Raw genomic sequence first — 14,754 nt, 5'->3', positions numbered from 1 at the left:
TCCCTTCCTTGTAGAACCATGGGGTTGTTGTTGGAGCTATCGTGAATGGATTCAATCATATTAAAATCCCCTCCAATGCACCACTCTTCCACACCCGCTACTTGTAGGCGGATGCGGTCCCAGAATGTTGCCCTTTCTATTCTGCTATTTGGAGCATAAATATTCATGAAATTCCAGCGTTGCCCTTGGATGGCCTACCAAGTATAAGTTATTCCTAGTTGTAGAAAGTAGCGTGTGGAAGCAGGTATGAAGACCGAACAGAAGGAAGAACACTCAGGTGTAATGGAGAGCTTGAGCTTACGCAGTATACGCAAGAGAGACAGAGAGAGTGAGAGAGAACACAAGAACTATTATATTCAACAATAATACTCTGTCTATACATAAGACGTGCTCAGTGAACACTTTTATACAAGTCCTAGAAGGACTGACAGTACTTCAATGCTCATTAAGAGCTCCTACACTAACTCCAAAATATATTCCTCACGGAATATCTTTCCTAACGACCTCCCGGTTTACGCACTCGGCCTAACCGATCGGTCCCAACCGATCCGGTCCTCGGCTTCTTCAGCCGATCCGGCCGATGTTGAGCTTGTCTCTCAACACTCCCCCTCAAGCTCAACTTGAGGCTCTTCGGGATCTTCGGGCTCACAGCTCCGGTTCCTCCTGGCTTTACGCCTCGCTCGCGCTCCTCGACCTGTTCGACTCCGCGCGCTTCGACCCTTCCGGTTGGCTTGTCTGCTCATGTGGCCCTTATCAGCTCTTCTATTGTGGCAGTGTTGACACTTCTCCTGCTGCCTTTTCTTCCGCTTGGGCCTCGGTTGATTCAGCGTATCTGAATCAAACATCCGAACTGACTCGGCTACACCCGATCGGTTTTCGCTCTCGTCCGAGTTGGCTATCTCCAACTCGTCTTCGGTCTTCTCGCCCTCGGTGGCATCATCTTCCCCATATGTGGTTGGCTTCGGCTCTCTCCTTCGGCTGCTCCCCTTTTGTCTGCTTTCGGACTTTTCCGCGGGTCCCCCCTCGGCTTCTTCAGCCGATCCGAAGTCGAACTCGACAACCGAGTCAACAGCCGAGTCAACCGACTCGGTGTCGCGGCCTCCGCTCCATTCCTGCTGCTTTATTTGGTCGTTCGGGATTGTTCTCCCCCTCAAATTTGGCACGTCGAGGTGACGCAATCCGAGCGCACTGGAGAATTGCCGCAACTTGTCCAGACCAAGAGGCTTAGTGAAGATGTTGGCAGTCTGTCGAGCCGTCGGAACATACTGAAGTTCGACTTCACCGGAAAGGACACGCTCACGGATGAAATGGTAGTGCACCTCAATGTGCTTGGTCCGTGCGTGGAAAACGGGGTTTTTCGTGAGCTTGCTTCAGTCCGTAAAGGGACTTCTTCAGTCGGCATACTGCCGAGGAGTTCGTTCCAGAGTGAAATCCGGGAGGCTGTACCATGTACACTTGTTCCTCAAGGTCACCTTGCAGGAACGCATTCTTTACATCCATCTGATGTAGGTGCCACCCCTTCGCCGCAGCTACTGCGAGCAAAACACAGACGGTCGTCATTTTCGCGACCGGCGCAAACGTCTCATCATAGTCGATGCCGTGTTTCTACGCGTGGCCCTTTGCCACTAGCCGAGCCTTGTACCGGTTGATTGAGCCATCGGTGTTGTACTTGACCTTGTACACCCACCTACACCCGATCGGTTTTACCCCTGTTGGTGCGTCAACCAGGTCCCAGGTCTCGTTCTCCGCCAATGCGTGCATCTCTTCTTCCATTGCGGCACGCCAAGTCGCGTCTTTAGCCGCTTCTGCGTAGCTCTCCGGCTCACGCACTTCCGCTACACGGGTCATGTACGCATAATGATGCGCCATGTACTCGTTGTATCCGAACCACAAAACAGGATTCTTCTGGCGGGTAGATCGGCGTAATCTCACATTAGCCGATGTCGAGGCCTTCTCGGTCGACGCGAACTTCACCTTCAAAGACCCGTCACCAGTTCCCTCAAAGTCGGACTCGCGTCAGTCTGACTCGTTCCTATCCGTGCCGGAATCCGACACCTTCTTCTTCCCTTTCTCTTTGCGCGTAAGCCGTCTCCTCGGCTTCCTGCACGGGGAATGCACGACCGAGTCTCCACTACTCACCGGCTCTTCATCGGACTAGTCGTACCGACTCAGTCGTCCAATCAGTCCACTTAACCGGAGTGAAATCGGACTCTCTTTGCGGGTCTCGATTTCGGGCTCATCCGAAGGCATCTCAGCCTCGCTGACCTCATCGTCAGAGCTCGGATTGGGGGCAGGGTTCGGAGTCGGGGGTAGGTACCAGGACGCGGACTCGTCAAACACAACGTCGCGGTTGACACGCGCTTGTTTGGTGCGAGGGTTATAGCACTTATAACCCTTCTGTTCGTCCGAGTAACCGACCAAGTTGCATTTCTCAGCCTTTGCGTCCAGCTTCCTCCTTTTCTCCTTCGGTACATGCACATACGCAATGCTACCAAACACCCTCAAGTGTCGCAAGTTCGGCTTCGTTCCGAAATATAGCTCGTGCGCCGACACTTTGTCTCCGATCCGGTTCTGGATGTATACCACGGTCCTTATCGCCTCGGCCCAGTAGAACTTGGGCAAGCTCTTCTCCTCCAGCATTGCCCGTGCCGCTTCCACAACTGACCGATTCTTTCTCTCGGCCACGCCATTTTGCTCCGGCGTGTATCTACAACTAAATTCGCGCCGAATTCCCATTTGTTGTAGATAACCGTTGAATTGACTGGAAAAGTACTCTTTTCCGCCATCCGACCGCAGGCACTTGATCTTCCGTCCCATTTCCGTTTCCACGAACCCTTTGAGGTCCCCGGAAACAGTCGAAGACTTCGCTCTTCCTCTCAATGAGGTAGATCCACGTGTGCCGTGTGTGGTCGTCGATGAAGGAGACGAAATATCGGCTCCCGCCAAGACTAACGTTTTGTGCTGGCCCCCATACATCAGAGTGTATAAGGTGGAGCTTGTTCCAGCTCCGATTTCGCTCGTTTGGGAAAGGAAGTCGGTGTTGCTTCCCGAGCTGGCAGGCTTCACAAATTTGTGCCTTTCGGCCACTAAATTTGGGCAATTCGAACACTACCTGTTTCGATTGCAGATCTTGAAGCCACTGGTGGTTGACGTGGCCTATCCGCTTGTGCCACAAGTCGATGTCCGACTCGGATTTTTGTCCCTTCGCGAACATTGCGGTGCCGCCGTCAGTGGAGTCGAGGATGAACATCCTCCCGTCTCTACGCCCTCGCGCAATCACACGGCCTTCTTCCTCAATGAAGCACCCGAGGTGTGTAAACCGAACCTCCATCCCTTGGTCGACGATCTGTCCGACCGAGACCAAGTTCTTCGTGATTGTCGGAACATGGAGCACGTTCATGAGTTTCCCTTTCTGCCCGACATGGCTAAGGGGAACTTCTCTGACATTCGCGATCGGATGCGGAGTGTCGTCTCCAGTTGCGACTACTCCAGGTTGTATCGGTTTTTCAAGGTACGAGAACCACTCCTTATGGCTCGTCATGTGGTTTGACGCGCCGGAGTCTACGTACCACACCTCGTCCGATCTCGGGGTGCTCTGTTTCATTGAGTTTGCTTCGTGTCTCGTCACGAAGACAGACCCTTCTCCGACTCTCCCGGAGTCTTTGGCGTAGTGCGATCGCTGCCGATTTCCCTTGTCGGTGTGTCCGGAGCCATTTCCGAAACAGGTTCTCTCTGAATCGGCACGCTTCTTCCAGCACTCACTTTCCCTGTGGCCTTTCTTGCCACAGTATCATCACTCGGCGATGGCCTTCCCTTGCCGGTTCTCATCGCTTCGACTCCCCCTGTTTCCGGAGGGTCCGGAGTTGCTGTTGGCATCACTTCGGTGCCTTCTTCCTTGATCTCGTCGGCCGCCTCCATTGCGCGCTGACTCGCCTCGTCCTCCACGTCCACGGGGCCTATCTCCCTCCGTGTACAACATTCTGTTGTCGGTGTGCGTGCTTGTAGACGCACCCGCGTGGTTCTCCTCTACCAGGAGCATTGACTGTAAGTCCGAAAAGGACGGCGTATTCTCCCGGGTACACAGCCGTTCAGAACGCTCCGAACTTCAACGCCAAACCTCTGAGACAAATCTGGACCATCTCACTCTCCTCGATGTTCACCTCTATGGAGGCGAGGGAGTCGCAGATATCCTTAATCTTCGAGGTGTAGTCCGCCACCGACAAGTCGCGTTGTCGTAGGTTGCTCAACTCCTATCGGAGCTGAAGCTTCCTAGCTGTGGTGCTCGCAGCGAAAATCTTCTTCAGATTTTCCCACGCACCCTTCGGCGTCTTTGCATCCCGAACATAGCTCAATAGTTGTTCGCCCACACACGACGCGAAGCAGTATAATACCCTACTCGTCGATTGCTCCCACGACGGGAAGTCTCTGTGTGTCGATTCGGGTGCCGCGACATTAGCTCCTTCGACATAACTCCAGTAGCCATGCCCGAGCAGGTACTGGTGCATCTTGTAGGACCAAGATGCGTAGTTGGTTCTGTCGAGCTTCTCTGTTGGAATCGAGCTCACCATGCCTCTATCCATCGTTCTTCTTGTTCTTCTTCGTCAAGCTGTGTCGGCTGCAGAGAGGTTCTCAACCCTCGCGCTCTGATACCATGTAGAAAGTAGCATGCGGAAGCAGGTATGAAGACCGAACAGAAGGAAGAACACTCAGGTTTAATGGAGAGCTTGAGCTTACGCAGTATACACAGGAGAGACAGAGAGAGTGAGAGAGAACACAAGAACTATATTCAACAATAATACTCTGTCTATACATAAGACGTGCTCAGTGAACACTTTTATACAAGTCCTAGAAGGACTGACAGTACTTCAAAGCTCATTAAGAGCTCCTACACTAACTCCAAAATATATTCCTCACGGAATATCTTTCCTAACGACCTCCCGGTTTACGCACCCGGCCTAACCGATCGGTCCCAACCGATCCGGTCCTCGGCTTCTTCAGCCAATCCGGCCGATGTTGAGCTTGTCTCTCAACACTAGTGTATTAAGCCTTGGGCTAGATGTTCCCGAATCAAAGTGCAAATACCACCATGATTTCCATCCTCCCCTATTGTTGGCTCCCAAATTGTTCGCCATGATCTTGGTAGAAGGTCTCCAACTTCCTTTAACTTCGTGATATCGAGGTAGTGTTCCTGCAACATGATGCTGTCAGCAACACTTCCTAATAAATATTCTTCAAGATCCCTTCTCAGTTTCCGTCTATTTTGCTGGTCTAGTCCACTTCTGAGCCCTTGCACGTTCCATGTTACAATCTTCATACTCATGGAATGGGGTGGGAGATTGCCAGCAACACTTCCTAATAAATATTCTTCAAGATCCCTTCTCAGTTTCCATCTGTTTTGCTGGTCTAGTCGACTTCTGAGCCCTTGCACGTTCCATGTTCTTGGTGCTTTACACAACAGGTCATGAGTGGGGAGCATTCACCATTTAGACATTTGGTCATTTCCAGGGATGGAATGTTGCTCCAAATCCAAGAGTGGAGTTTGTGGGCTATCCGGTGAGCTTCAATAGTCCCTTCGTGCTTCTCATAGAAATAGAAGAAGCCTGGAGTTAGTTGGGTGTCTATGATAATCCGCAGGTGGATGTGGTAGAGATGAGGTTCCTCTTCTTCCATGGTGCACCAGAATTCTGTTTTATTCCAATCACATCCTTATCGGGGCATGGTGGGGGAGGCTTTTGATTTCCTATGGTGTCCCAACCTTCCAAGGTCTCCATGGTGGGATCCTTAATGCGTCTCGTGGGGCAATTCTTTTTAAAATGACCAAGCTTTTTGCATGCAAAACATTGTCCCAGTGCGCCGATCACTTCTATGCGTTGTTCAATCCGTATTCCGTTTTTCCCCAGAATGAGGATCTTGGAAGGACGTTTGTTGATGTCATGCACCAAGAGGCGGATAGAGGGAGGGCCTCGGTGTTTCTTTAGCCTGTCCGCTAACGTTAGTTCCTCGTCCAACATCATACCCAAGGAGTTTCCAATAGTAGGAAGTAACATGTTATATTCTAAGGATAATCCCGGAAACAGCATTGTTACCTTTTTCATGGAATCATCCTATTGCGCGGCTTTCTCTAGGTTAAAACCATGTGTTCATTGACGCGTGAACAACCATGTGTTTCAGATCTAGCAGGGAGATATTGCTATGAGGTTCACTGCAGACTCCTTGTCCTCTAGTATGATTTGATAGAAGCCTTTACCAAGCAGTTGGACTTCTTTTATACCACATAGTTGTGAATGAAATTTAGCTTGCAGCATATCTCGCAACAATCCTCGGTTTGGTCGTGATCCCATCATGCGGCATATGACCGCTATTCGCTCAAGGCACTCTATCTCTTGCTCAAGTCAAAGCATCTCTTCGTTATTGAAAATAATCTCAACAGGGCCCCCACTATTAGAGTTGTTTTTATCTTGCATTTTTCCGTTATCGATCGAGGGGCATGTTTGTGCTATGTGTTCGATAGTGGGATGTTCGAAGTTTCCATGATTGACAAAGTCTGCCAATGTGTTTGGGGGGTAGTAGTTAGACTTCTTTTTTTTTGTTTGGGGGGGGGGACACCGACTGTGGGTCGTCTGCAGAAATGAGCAGAGAGAGGCTTTTGTGCCCCACGTTTGCAGACCTCCTCCCTGCACTGGCGCGGTTCAAACTTGCTCCGGCTTCATTTCCGTTGCTCACTAACACGGTTCAAACCACCTGCTCCGCTACTCCGGATTTCCTGTTGAAGTGCTCACGCCACAAATCTCTGCCCTGCACTGGCGTGCCGCTCCTCCTCCGTTGCTACTCCTTGGCTACGTAAACTCTCGTAACTTAGCTTTTGTCAAAAAAAAAATTGCTTTACCTTGTGCAATTATCAAATAATCATAGTGTTTTCTAATAAATATTTAAATATATGAGAAGTGCTCAACTATCTCATAGTTGTATTTCCAACATTATTGTTTATCAAAGTTATTTTTATGTTGTCCATTGGTTGTTTATTTTTTACACTAAAGAACTCCATGTTTCCACATCATGAATCTCTTCTCTATCTTTTGCCTTCTGCTTTAGATATTAAAAGACTACCATGATTCTTCTACATTTCTAACATGTTTGTTAAATGGAGGCACATATCTTCATACTATGGTGTGGAAAAATGGAATGAAGCTAAAGTAACATTATCTTTCTTCATGGCCTTGTTAATTATCGTATTGAAAAAAAATTAGAAAACAACAACTTTAAGGATAATAAAGATCGTTGAAAGTTTTATTAAGCAGAGCATATGAAAACATAATATAAAAGTATTGATTTATATATTAAGTAATGGACTTTAATCATTTCGACAATTAATTCTCACAAATTATCATTTATCACTTCCCATGCAAGCATTCTGTGCTTTCCTACATTGAGGTTGAGAGCTCAATTCTCAAGCAAAGGGTCTTACTATTTACATTAAGTTCATGTTAAAAAAATCTTCTCATTTTCAGCTTGCTCCTAAATATGTGGTTTTACAATTCACTTTCTACAATCCAAAGGTCAAAAACAATATCATTACCTTGAGGTAGAGTTAACAAGACATTACATGGCCGAGTACAATTATTGTGTTAGTTAAATTCTTAAATTATATGTACAATATCATGATAGTGTGGTGGAGTAAAGAAGGTTGTGGACGAAATGCTCTACTAATCAATTTAATGTTTGTTCATTATAAAAACCCTTTAATTTCAAGGTTTATTTCATTGAAGGGACTAATTTTCTAGTCAAAAAATTGTTGGATAATAGTGAGTTTGCCATATTTTTTGAAATACAAAGGATTGAAAACAATAACATTGCTAACAAAGGCAACATGAGAGCATATCAACATGAGTGCATGACTCCAAAAGCCATTTCAATTAGAGTACACACGAGGTTTAAACATAGCTTCCTATTTGGTGGTTGTTTATGCAAGTTTGAAGATCACGAGAATGTGGGTTTTGAAATACATATGGTACGCGTGTAATTGTCATAAAAACTCTTCATATTTTGAGGTTGATCTCATTCATGCTACTAGTTTGCTCTTCAAATAATGGACTGATGATATTGGCACATCATATTTTCCAAAATAGAGAAGATCTAAAACTATGATATTGCAAAGTAAAAGAATTGTTAACAAAGGCAACTTGAAGTGCATGATTCCAAAAAATATAGTAGCTTGATTCTACATGCCAATAAAGGCCACGTGAATGCTTGATTTAAAAAGCCATATATAGCGTGAGTGTACACGAGGATTAAACGTAACTTCTTTATTTGTGGTTACTTCATTCAAGCTTTTAAGATCACGAGGAAATTTTGAAATACATAAGTTGTATGTGTAAACTTTCAAAGTATTAAAAGCACCACTTTTATTGTGGTGTTTTGCATTATGCCGTGCATGCACGCAACACAAAATGTTCCTATGAGGGGGTTAAAAGCCTATGAAGTAATCGAAACCTATGAGGGGGAGAAAGCTTCTATACTGTCTGAAGACTGATATGAAAACTAGAGGGCGTACGGTAAACAACAATCCTCATGAAAAAACAAGAGGACATATATTGTAAACAACCACCCTCGTAAAAAAAAAAATAGAAGACATAGTAAACAATAATCCTTGTAAACAACTATTTCTTTTATTTTAATAGGTGAAAACAAAATCCTAAGCATTGAGATAGTTTTTATTTTGATAAAAATTCAATTCATAAGATCAAAAAGTTCCTATATTGGTCACTTTAATGTCAATTAAAGGACATGTCACAAACAACAATCCTTGTGGAAATCTTACCTAATGTATTTTTGTATCCATTATCACATCCCAATCGAGAGAGGAGCTATATTTCGTTCTCACCATATGAGTGCTCTCTATATGTCTCACACTTGTATCACCGATGCTCTATGTTGGTGACCATACTTGTCCTTCTTCGTACATAAAATAATTTATGAAGGTTTTCAAGTTGATATGCTCTTTAGTGCGTGTTTGAGTATAGGCATGCCATACATTTCGACATTCTTATGTAAGAAACTCCCTTCATTTGAGAAAGTTATGAGCATACAAAAATGAGACATGCTATGGAAATATATATTGTGGGATGATTAATGAAAAGAAAAAAGTTTTTCTTTTCTTTTCAAAATGATCTCAACAAGTTTAGTTAGATTTTGGAAATTTGAATTATCTTTCATTGTGATACAATTTTTTCTATGCAATTAGGTTACCCTTAGAAGACATCTCCCACTTTCTTTCTTTTCCATAAGCAATAATAGTTTTCATTACAAAAGAAGAAACATCACCATGACAAATTACAATGGGATTTGGATCCAGCCCACCTAGACTAATTTACATTGAGCTTTGGATTTCTTTGGAATCCAAAAACTAAGGATCCCATCCCAAATTCAAATTACGACAATGATGACATGTCACCTTACATTATTGGCATTCGTTCGGTGAAAGATTCATTAACTTTTCTGACAATAGACATTGCCACAAAAGAAATCGTTTTAACCTTGGCAACATATTTCTTCACCAAGTTGTGAATACAATGTAAAGATGTTTTCACCCCAACAAACATCCTAAGTACCTCTCGTATTCCTCCTCCTCCTCCTCCTCCTCTCTCTCTCTCTCTCTCTCTCCACATTTGATTACTATTTGCATATAATTCAATGAATAAAGAATACGCTCTCCCTCCCTCTCCAAAATTCATAGGCTTATATGCTATTTACATATGGAGTACATGAATGGATTATTATTACAATTTACAATTATTGACATTGTCTCCATCTGCAACAGCCAACAACCAAGAAATTTTTAAACTAAAAAGAAACATTAATTAGCTCTAGGCTCTCGGGCCTCAACAACTTCAAAACACATGTAATAAATCAACCTTTAAAATGATGAGGTAATTGTATAATTAATGCTTGTTTACCTTAAAAATGCAGTTTTCAAGACAATGGATAGGAAATAGTCATTGGTGTACAAGCCTACCTCACATTGAAGGTAATCTGACTAGCGTAAGGTGTTATGGTGTAACCTTTTCCTATTGTATTGCATTTGTTATGGATTCCTATCACACCTTTGCATGAACTCATTTGTTTCTTTTTTCGTTTCTCCATAATATTAATGTCATGGAAAAAATTAATGAGGTTTCCCAAGAAAGAGTACCTCTATAAAGTGTCACTTTTAACATCAAGGCATTGTGTTTACCTTTTACGAATCAATAACTCAAAAATTCCACTCAATGTTATTGGTTCTCACTAGTGTTTGTCTATTAGCACCAAATTGAGTTGTGGTATCAACTTTTGAAATATAAGTAGAGATCCTTTGTGTTTCTATGTAGAAGTTCGGAGTTGTATAAAAGGTAAGAACAGAACATATTTGGGTACTTTTGGCCATATATATTATATATCAAGGTTATTAACATTTCTTTTTCTAAGAAAATTGTTGACATTTTTGGTACAAGAAGTCCAATATGATGTATGCGAAGCCAGAAAACTTGCTTCAAGAGGTTAGTATTACATAAAGTTTGGATTAAAAAGATCTTCACAATCATTTTATTGGTACATCTCATTATTACTGAAGCGCATATTTGTTGTAACCTTAGGGAGATGTTTGAGCATAAGGAGTAGATATGGTTTTTATCTAAGAGCCTAATGTGCACAATCTAATATGTACATATTGATCATTCTGAACAAGGGGGAAGGTAGGACAATCATCAACGGATTTCCATATTCAAAACCCATGTGGTGTGTTGTGGGAAAAACTCACGTGTGGGATTTATAAAGCCACTTTGTTATCGAGGGTCATGCCAATGACTAGGGGGAGAAAATATCTAATAAAGACAAAGCATTTGCGATCGAGCACCATCATCATGTTCAAAACATTGGAGTTTCAGTGGAAAAGGTGAAAACCTTGAAGAAGATGAATCTACGAGCAAATAATACAGGAGGAGTGAGAGAGACGAATGGGCCGATCGACCTGTGACCTGTGACCCGTGACCCTGACCCTGACCTACTATGTATGTATGTATGTAATAATGTATGTATGTATTTCCATGGGCATGGAAATGATATGAATGTGATGATGTTGGGAAACACAACTTGCGTTCCCTCTCTCCCTCACTCTATATGCATACATACATAAAGTATATCTATAATATATATATATGATATATATATATATATATATATATATATGATATATATATATATATATATATATATGATAGATATATCTATATATACATATTTATATTTATCTTATACATGGGGGAGGAGGTGACTCTCCGTCCTCGCTCCCTTCTGTAGGGATTGTGCGCTGTCTCTCTAAATTATAGGAGACCTATGTATGTATATATTTGATTATCTCTCTACATCATCTGCAGTGCACAAATATCTTGTGGCTGAATGAACCTTGCTCTCCGACAAGAAACCTGAAATGGAAGGTGGATCTAGCATAGATCAGTTGGAGTTGCAGGCAAAGAGTGGCATAGACAGACAGCTCTTCCTCCTTTCGAGTCTGTTCTTTTGCTTGCTACTCTAACCGATCTCTGTACGATCCACCCATACATGCCGATTCTACAGCACGAGAAGGGGTAACTTCGAACATCCCTTATTTCTTCTTCTCCTGATGCTGGGGCTCCCTTTCCTGCGTCTGCGTCTGCGTCTGCGTCTGCTTCTTTGAACCTTGTTTCTTCCCGCGCTCTTCTTTGTAATTTGGTTTTTATCTGTCTTGTTTCCATGTTCGATATGTTGTTTGTTTTCTTTGCCTCACGTCGTAGATAACGTGGTTCTCATGTTTCTCTTTCGATTATCGAGAGATAGCTCTCATCTCATGTGAGGTTTTCCATGTGATGTGCTTTTACTCCCCTTCTCGTTTAATTTCTTCCCCGTCATTTTCGTTCTCTAATCCATCCATTTTCTTTCCCAGCTTCTTTGCTCTCTATTTGTTGCTGTTCTATAGACTTGCATATTTATTGAATGAAAAATGGAAGAGAACCTACTCGCCACATATCGGTGGAGTCTAGTTTCTTAAGCATTTGTTATTTATACCATGATCAGTCCTTTGGTTCCTCGAGCAGGAAGATCTATTGTGTGTGCGTGTATAGATGGTGAATATTTTGTTGTCTGAAGAAAGAAAGAACGAACGAAAGAAAGAAAGATCATGTATATTCTAATGGCATGTAGCACCAAAATTTGGTGTCTTCTAAAGCAGAAAACCCTTATATCCTGGCATTTTTCGTCATCAAATATTAGCATTTAGTATTTCTAAATAAAGAATGGGCATTTGTTAATTCGTATAGTCAGAAGCTTAAATCCTTTAGTTTGGTCAAATGAGAAGCTTAATTTTAAGTGTTTAATTCAAAGGGCAGGCATGCTAGCATAATATTAATTAGGACTTTAGATTTTAATATTAATTAGGAGGACTTTAATTTTAAAATCTTACTTTCAAGTGTACCAAGTACGTGATAATTTGATTAGACATTACTTTAGAAGATTAGGTTAATAATCTAAACGTATCTATTATATGTCCATTATTTGTAATGAAGGCGACCCTGATCGATACTCTTGAAGGCATTGGTGGTTTCCCAACTTTCTGATCTGAACTTTCTATTCAGAATGTGTTGTAATTGAGTTGATATTGTGGGTTTCCTTCCTCATAGGTTTGAATAGGAAAAGATACACCAATTGTATCCATTGATTATATATTCAAGGCTTGTCATTGCCTCCATATATTAGATCTAATCAATCAGTCCATGATTCTTTATTATTTCATCAAGACTATTATTGTGAGTGATCAAAAGCGTTAAGGATGAAACAAGCCGTCAATAACAATACAAATATAACATATTAATTTGCAACTTGTATTGTGTCCACTTAGCATCGTCTATGTTTTTTAACCCGCAATCAATAATTGAACATTTCAAAGATTGTTGTTACCATCACATCACCATTTCGAAAAATAACAATACAAATATATCATTTTAATTTGCAAATTGCATTGTGTCCACTTGGCATTGTTTATGCTTTTTAATATTTAAATCAATAATTGAACGTCTCAAAGATTGTTGTTACCATTAGCATTTCAAAGTTGTAGATGCTCCAATTGTTTAGGCCTACTTGTCAGAAACAAACAAGCACAATTTGATTCCATCATTGCAATCACCACTCAGAGCCATCTGTATTCACTATATAGACATACAATAGAAATCTGAAAGTAACATGTCTGGAAATGCACATGTGTACTCATTTCAACAATAATACACATGTCTAGTTTAATGGTTATACAACTCCAATTACACAAGTGTTGAAAATTCTAATGGGTACATGTTTAACTATATGACAAATCCAATACACATGTTAGAAATGAATGACTGCACAAACTGTCTTTACTCATACGTACTTGACTTTTGTAAGAATATGAGTGAGACATCTGAGGTTTTCGATATTTTAGTGATGTTCATTCACAGAAACATGCAAAGCCTTTCACAACATTTTCATGGGGATTGTTTTCTTGGCTTGAAAGACCGGCATACAATAATCAAAACTCCTGCAGCAGATGATACAATTTACTTCAATTTACTATGCACTCACCATAAAACATATATATATATATCCATCAGTCAGAGCAGTACATTTCGACAAATGTTTTCCTAAACTCGATTGGTAAAGAATGGTTAAAACTGTGTTCTTTACTGGATCAATTTGTGTTTCTGACCAAATCAATCAAGATGTTAAACAATGATAAATTTAGCTCATGAAATAGTTGATGCAATTTACTCCTGTTTTCTCAGTACTGACATGGAAACAGATAGATATATCCATCAATTGGAGCAAGTACATGCCAAGAAATGTTTTCCCAAACTTTACTGGCAAAACAGTAATTAAGACCATATATGTTCTCTCTATCAGGAATGAACTCATATGCTTTCTGTAAACAATGTTTTATGCGATAAAATAAATTACTTGGTGCAACAACCTCAAGTATAACAACCTTAACCGTAATATATAACTTACAAAATTCGAGAAGATTGAACCACCATGGACCATTGAAAGGTTGCAAAAGCTTGGCACAATATATGTTAGAAACCATCTTTGATGTATTTCACAAAAGATTCTATTGACGAACCAATAATACTGAAGATGGTACTAGTTCAGAGATAGGCAACTGTGTACTTCAATTGGAATTTGCAGTTTTCAATATTGATGATCTCAAATGCCTCAGCTCCAAAGAGTGCCTACATTATCATTTTAATTACAGAATAATGAATGTGAACCACACGGCAGTGCTAGCACTGAGTGTTCACCTAGATGAAAAATTCCATAATACCTCCCATTTTTTCTTTTATTTCCCCATATGTCCCTGGTGAAAGCATGGAAAGAGAAAAAAAGGGGATCATTTGCAACACATCATTGCCCAAATTAGCACATGTAGCTGGGAGAAAGGGGGGATGAATTGAATTGATGCGAATTTAGGGACGCTTGGGTGAAGGAAAAGAAAAGGGGGAATTAAAGTAAGCAAGAAATAACAAAACTTTTGACTGCTGGAGGCAATAACAAAAACTCTGCATTTTCCAAAGTTCCTTAACTAAATTATAGTATACACAACAAGATCACTTTCGAACTTCAAAAACTAATCAGTATATATATATATCTTCCACCATTTTGGTGTTCCCCATACACCTGTAAATAACTTCACCTATTGAAATATCTGAATAATAAAATTTGCAC

General features: G+C 41.8%; 1 long non-coding RNA gene across 1 annotated transcript; it reads right to left on the bottom strand.

Moving 5' to 3' along the window:
• Positions 1 to 12,986: 12,986 nt before the first annotated feature.
• On the bottom strand, positions 12,987 to 13,929 carry LOC147861994 (uncharacterized). Its single transcript, XR_015529997.1, has 2 exons — positions 13,618 to 13,929; positions 12,987 to 13,139 (listed from the first exon to the last, which is right to left on the bottom strand). It is a non-coding gene; the product is annotated as an uncharacterized LOC147861994 (long non-coding RNA).
• Between the last annotated feature and the right edge of the window lie 825 nt (positions 13,930 to 14,754).

Source organism: Azolla caroliniana, unplaced genomic scaffold (assembly GCF_043228905.1).
Source record: "Azolla caroliniana isolate FFs.n. ecotype wild unplaced genomic scaffold, voAzoCaro1.0.p SCAF_7, whole genome shotgun sequence".
In the NCBI taxonomy this organism is placed as follows: Eukaryota; Viridiplantae; Streptophyta; class Polypodiopsida; order Salviniales; family Salviniaceae; genus Azolla; species Azolla caroliniana.
The sequence above is the reverse complement of the archived record's forward strand: the minus strand, read 5'-3'. Positions and strand labels throughout refer to the sequence as shown.